The sequence below is a fragment of the Pseudorca crassidens genome, chromosome 16 (genome assembly GCF_039906515.1).
Source record: "Pseudorca crassidens isolate mPseCra1 chromosome 16, mPseCra1.hap1, whole genome shotgun sequence".
Classification (NCBI taxonomy): domain Eukaryota; kingdom Metazoa; phylum Chordata; class Mammalia; order Artiodactyla; family Delphinidae; genus Pseudorca; species Pseudorca crassidens.
In genome coordinates, this window is record NC_090311.1 from 84,339,721 (window position 1) to 84,346,093 (window position 6,373).

Consider the following 6,373-nt stretch of genomic DNA (forward strand, 5'->3'; position numbering starts at 1 on the left):
CCGGTCTGCGGCTGGGCTGCGCCTAGCGCAGCGTGGGCGGTCAGGTGGGATGCACAAGGGACCGCAGGCCCCGGGCCCTGAAGCCTCCGGGGCCACATCCCTGTGAGCGACCTGCGGACTCTGCGGTGGGAGGCCAAGCGCCGAAACGTTTCCTGGGTCCCTCCCGCCCTGGGCTGGGTGGTCGCCAACTCCTCTGCCACCGCCTGGTCCCCGAGACCTCCGTTCCCCTGCCTAGGCGGGCGGCGGGGCCCTGCCGGGGCGGGCGGGCCACTGGGCCGGCGGTAAGTCCCAAGCGCCTGCTAAGCTGCGCCTCAAGTGGAAGCCCGCGACCCCCCCAGTGTCTACGGCCAAACCACCCTAGACGGGCCCGATCTCGACTCGATCTCGGAAGCTAAGCAGGGTTGGGCCTGGTTAGTAGTCGGATGGGAGACCTCCCGGACGGGAGAGCTCCTGGGAACGCCAGGTGCTGTAGGCTTTTTGCCTCCCGCTACACACCTTCTCCTTTTGTCGACCGTGGCGGTCGTGGCGGTGGCGGCGGTGGCGGCGGCGGTGGCGGCGGCCGTCTCCGCCCCCGCCGGGTACCGCTGCAGGCCCCACCTCCTCAGGACCCTCCCACCACAGCAAGCGTCTGATGGGGCGCTCCCCGCCTGCCTGAGCGGCCAGGCGGCCAGAAGTCGTCCCTGGAAGGCAGCGGCACACCAGACGCTCCGTTGGTCCCCTGACTCGAAGCAGACATGGCCGCGGACCTGGGTGCCGTCCATGCGGCCCGCGAGCCCCTCGACCTGCACCTGGCGGCCCCCACTGGAGCCCAGCCCCGGCGCCGCCACCTGTCTGCCGGTGGGTGTCTCTCCAAAGCTCCATCCGGAAAAAGCCCCCCCTCCACCGTTTCGCCGCGGCCGGGTGCCGGAGAGGGATAGAGGGCCCAGGCCACATCCGCGGGACTGCCGGCCACCAGGGGCGGGGTCCTGAGGTCGGACGGTGTTGTGGGGGCAAGGGTGGAGTTGCTGGGTCTAAGGGGCTTTGCCAACTCAATGGTGGCTCCCACTGGCTTCGGGCCAGCTGCTGTCGGGCAGGAGGGCCGGCCCGGTCTGCGACAGGGCTGCGCCTAGCGCAGCGTGGGCGGTCAGGTGGGATGCACAAGGGACCGCAGGCCCCGGGCCCTGAAGCCTCTGGGGCCACAACCCTGTGAGCGACCTGCGGGATCTGCGGTGGGAGGCCAAGCGCCGAAATGTTTCCTGGGTCCCTCCCACCCTGGGCTGGGTGGTCGCCAACTCCTCTGCCACCGCCTGGTCCCCGAGACCTCCGTTCCCCTGCCTAGGCGGGCGGCGGGGCCCTGCCGGGGCAGGCGGGCCACTGGGCCGGCGGTAAGGCCCAAGAGCCTGCTAAGCTGCACCTCAAGTGGAAGCCCGCGACCCCCCCAGTGTGTACGGCCAAACCACCCTAGACGGGCCCGATCTCGACTCGATCTCGGAAGCTAAGCATGGTTGGGCCTGGTTAGTAGTTGGATGGCAGACCTCCCGGACGGGAGAGCTCCTGGGAACGCCAGGTGCTGTAGGCTTTTTGCCTCCCGCTACACACCTTCTCATTTTGTCGACCGCGGCGGTCGTGGCGTTGGCGGCGGTGGCGGCGGCGGTGGCGGCGGCGGCCGTCTCCGCCCCCGCCGGGTACCGCTGCAGGCCCCACCTCCTCAGGACCCTCCCACCACAGCAAGCGTCTGATGGGGCGCTCCCCGCCTGCCTGAGCGGCCAGGCGGCCAGAAGGCGTCCCTGGAAGGCAGCGGCAAACCATATGCTCCGTTCGTCCCCTGACTCGAAGCAGACATGGCCGCGGACCCGGGTGCCGTCCATGCGGCCCGCGAGCCCCTCGACCTGCACCTGGCGGTCCCCACTGGAGCCCAGCCCCGGCGCCGCCACCTGTCTGCCGGTGGGTGTCTCTCCACAGCTCCATCCGGAAAAAGCCCCCCCTCCACCGTTTCGCCGCGGCCGTGTGCCGGAGAGGGATAGAGGGCCCAGGCCGCTTCCGCGGGCCTGCCGGCCACCTGGGGCGGGGTCCTGAGCTCGGACGGTGGTGTGGGGGCAAGGGGGGCGTTGCTGGGTAAGGGGCTTTGCTAACGCAAAGGTGGCTCCCACTGGCTTCGGGCCAGCTGCTATCGAGCAGGAAGGCTGGCCCGGTCTGCGACAGGGCAGCGCCTAGCGCAGCGTGGGCGGGCAGGTGGGATGCCCAAGGGACCGCAGTCCCCGGGCCCTGAAGCCTCCGGGGCCACATCCTTGTGAGCGACCTGCGGGATCTGGGGTGGGAGGCCAAGCGCCGCAACGTTTGCTGGGTCCCGCCCGCCCTGGGCTGGGTGGTCGCCAACACCTCCGCCACCACCCGATCACCGAGACCTCCGTTCCTCTGCCTAGGTGGCCGGCGGGGCCCTGCCAGGGTGGGCGGGCCGCTAGGCTGGCAGTAAGGCCCAAGGGCCTGCTAAGCTGCGCCTCAAGAGGCAGCCCGCGACCCACCGACACCTACTACCAAAGCAGCCTAGACGGGCCCGATCAAGTCTGGATCTCGGAAGCTAAGCAGGGTCGGGCCTGTTTCGAACTTGGATGGGAGACGTCCTGGCTGGGAGAGCTCCTGGGAATACCGGGTGCTGTAGGCTTTTTGCCTCTCGCTCCGCTTTCTCCTTTTGTCGCCCGCGGTGGCGGCGATGGTGGCGGCGGTGGTGGAGGCAGCCGTCTCCGCCCCTGTCAGGTACCGCTGCAGGCCCCACCTCCTCAGGCCCCTGCCACCACAGCAAGCGTCTGATGGGGCACTCCCCACCTGCCTGACCGGCCAGGCGGCCAGAAGGCGTCCCTGGAAGGCAGCGGCACACCAGCTGCTCCGGGTGGCGGCCTGACGTCACCCAGACATGGCCGCGGACCCGGGTGCCGTCCGTTCGGCCCCCGAGCCCCACGAGCTGCAGCTGGCCGCAGCCACTGGAGCCCAGCCCCGGCGCCGCCACCTGTCTTCCGGGGTGTCTCTCCACAGCTCCATCCGGAAAAAGCCCCCCTCCACCGTTTCGCCGCGGCCGTGTGCCGGAGAGGGATAGAGGGCCCAGGCCGCTTCCGCAGGCCTGCCGGCCACCTGGGCCGGGGTACAGAGCTCGGACGGTGGTGTGGGGGCAAGGGTGGCGTTGCTGGGTCTAAGGGGCTTTGCCAACTCAACGGTGGCTCCCACTGGCTTCAGGCCAGCTGCTGTCGGGCAGGAAGGCCGGCCCGGTCTGCGACAGGGCTGCGCCTAGCGCAGCGAGGGCAGGCAGGTGAGATGCCCAAAGGACCGCAGGCCCCGGGCCCTGAAGCCTCCGGGGCCACATCCTTGTGAGCGACCTGCGGGATCTGGGGTGGGAGGCCAAGCGACGAAACGTTTCCTGGGTCCCGCCCGCCCTGGGCTGGGTGGTCGCCAACACCTCGCGCCAGCAACCGGTCCCCGAGACCTCCGTTCCTCTGCCTAGACGGGCGGCGGGGCCCTGCCAGGGCGGGCGGGCCGCTGGGCTTGCGGTAAGGCGCAAGGGCCTGCTAAGCTGCGCCTCAAGAGGCAGCCCGCGACCCACTGACACCTACTGCCAAAGCAGCCTAGACGGGCCCAATCAAGTCTGGATCTCGGAAGCTAAGCAGGGTCGGGCCTGGTTAGAACTTGGATGGGAGACCTCCTGGATGGGAGAGCTCCTGGGAATGCCGGGTGCTGTACGCTTTTTGCCTCCCGCTCCGCTTTCTCCTTTTGTCGCCCGCGGTGTCAGTGGCGGCGGCCGTCTCCACGCCTGCTGGGTACCAGGTACCACTGCAGGCCCCACCTCCTCTGGCCCCTCCCACCACAGCAAGCGTCTGATGGGGCACTCCCCACCTGCCTGACTGGCCAGGCGGCCAGAAGGCGTCCCTGGAAGGCAGCGGCACACCAGACGCTCCAGGGGCGGCCTGACGTCACCCAGACATGGCCGCGGACCCGGGTGCCGTCCGTTCGGTCCATGAGCCCCGCGAGCTACACCTGGCCGCAGCCACAGGAGCCCAGGCCCGGCTCCACCACCTGTCTTCCAGGGTGTCTCTCCACAGCTCCATCCGGAAAAAGCACCCCCTCCGCCGCTTCGCCTCGGCCGTGGGCGGGAGCAGGATCGAGGGCCCAGGCCGCTTCCCCGGGCCTGCCGGCCCCCTGGGCCGGGGTACAGAGCTCGGACGGTGGTGTGGGGGCAAGGGTGGCGTTGCTGGGTCTAAGGGGCTTTGCCAACTCAATGGTGGCTCCCACTGGCTTCGGGCCAGCTGCTGTCGGGCAGGAGGGCCGGCCCGGTCTGCGGCTGGGCTGCGCCTAGCGCAGCGTGGGCGGTCAGGTGGGATGCACAAGGGACCGCAGGCCCCGGGCCCTGAAGCCTCCGGGGCCACATCCCTGTGAGCGACCTGCGGACTCTGCGGTGGGAGGCCAAGCGCCGAAACGTTTCCTGGGTCCCTCCCGCCCTGGGCTGGGTGGTCGCCAACTCCTCTGCCACCGCCTGGTCCCCGAGACCTCCGTTCCCCTGCCTAGGCGGGCGGCGGGGCCCTGCCGGGGCGGGCGGGCCACTGGGCCGGCGGTAAGGCCCAAGCGCCTGCTAAGCTGCGCCTCAAGTGGAAGCCCGCGACCCCCCCAGTGTCTACGGCCAAACCACCCTAGACGGGCCCGATCTCGACTCGATCTCGGAAGCTAAGCAGGGTTGGGCCTGGTTAGTAGTCGGATGGGAGACCTCCCGGACGGGAGAGCTCCTGGGAACGCCAGGTGCTGTAGGCTTTTTGCCTCCCGCTACACACCTTCTCCTTTTGTCGACCGTGGCGGTCGTGGCGGTGGCGGCGGTGGCGGCGGTGGTGGCGGCGGCCGTCTCCGCCCCCGCCGGGTACCGCTGCAGGCCCCACCTCCTCAGGACCCTCCCACCACAGCAAGCGTCTGATGGGGCGCTCCCCGCCTGCCTGAGCGGCCAGGCGGCCAGAAGTCGTCCCTGGAAGGCAGCGGCACACCAGACGCTCCGTTGGTCCCCTGACTCGAAGCAGACATGGCCGCGGACCTGGGTGCCGTCCATGCGGCCCGCGAGCCCCTCGACCTGCACCTGGCGGCCCCCACTGGAGCCCAGCCCCGGCGCCGCCACCTGTCTGCCGGTGGGTGTCTCTCCAAAGCTCCATCCGGAAAAAGCCCCCCCTCCACCGTTTCGCCGCGGCCGGGTGCCGGAGAGGGATAGAGGGCCCAGGCCACATCCGCGGGACTGCCGGCCACCAGGGGCGGGGTCCTGAGGTCGGACGGTGTTGTGGGGGCAAGGGTGGAGTTGCTGGGTCTAAGGGGCTTTGCCAACTCAATGGTGGCTCCCACTGGCTTCGGGCCAGCTGCTGTCGGGCAGGAGGGCCGGCCCGGTCTGCGACAGGGCTGCGCCTAGCGCAGCGTGGGCGGTCAGGTGGGATGCACAAGGGACCGCAGGCCCCGGGCCCTGAAGCCTCTGGGGCCACAACCCTGTGAGCGACCTGCGGGATCTGCGGTGGGAGGCCAAGCGCCGAAATGTTTCCTGGGTCCCTCCCACCCTGGGCTGGGTGGTCGCCAACTCCTCTGCCACCGCCTGGTCCCCGAGACCTCCGTTCCCCTGCCTAGGCGGGCGGCGGGGCCCTGCCGGGGCAGGCGGGCCACTGGGCCGGCGGTAAGGCCCAAGAGCCTGCTAAGCTGCACCTCAAGTGGAAGCCCGCGACCCCCCCAGTGTGTACGGCCAAACCACCCTAGACGGGCCCGATCTCGACTCGATCTCGGAAGCTAAGCATGGTTGGGCCTGGTTAGTAGTTGGATGGCAGACCTCCCGGACGGGAGAGCTCCTGGGAACGCCAGGTGCTGTAGGCTTTTTGCCTCCCGCTACACACCTTCTCATTTTGTCGACCGCGGCGGTCGTGGCGTTGGCGGCGGTGGCGGCGGCGGTGGCGGCGGCGGCCGTCTCCGCCCCCGCCGGGTACCGCTGCAGGCCCCACCTCCTCAGGACCCTCCCACCACAGCAAGCGTCTGATGGGGCGCTCCCCGCCTGCCTGAGCGGCCAGGCGGCCAGAAGGCGTCCCTGGAAGGCAGCGGCAAACCATATGCTCCGTTCGTCCCCTGACTCGAAGCAGACATGGCCGCGGACCCGGGTGCCGTCCATGCGGCCCGCGAGCCCCTCGACCTGCACCTGGCGGTCCCCACTGGAGCCCAGCCCCGGCGCCGCCACCTGTCTGCCGGTGGGTGTCTCTCCACAGCTCCATCCGGAAAAAGCCCCCCCTCCACCGTTTCGCCGCGGCCGTGTGCCGGAGAGGGATAGAGGGCCCAGGCCGCTTCCGCGGGCCTGCCGGCCACCTGGGGCGGGGTCCTGAGCTCGGACGGTGGTGTGGGGGCA

At 70.5% G+C, this 6,373-nt stretch overlaps 2 pseudogenes; both read left to right on the forward strand.

The window, feature by feature from the left end:
• Positions 1–339: 339 nt before the first annotated feature.
• LOC137209580 (5S ribosomal RNA) lies at positions 340–475 on the forward strand (annotated as a pseudogene).
• A 4,159-nt stretch (positions 476–4,634) lies between these two features.
• Positions 4,635–4,770, forward strand: LOC137209581 (5S ribosomal RNA; annotated as a pseudogene).
• The last annotated feature ends 1,603 nt before the right edge of the window (positions 4,771–6,373 follow it).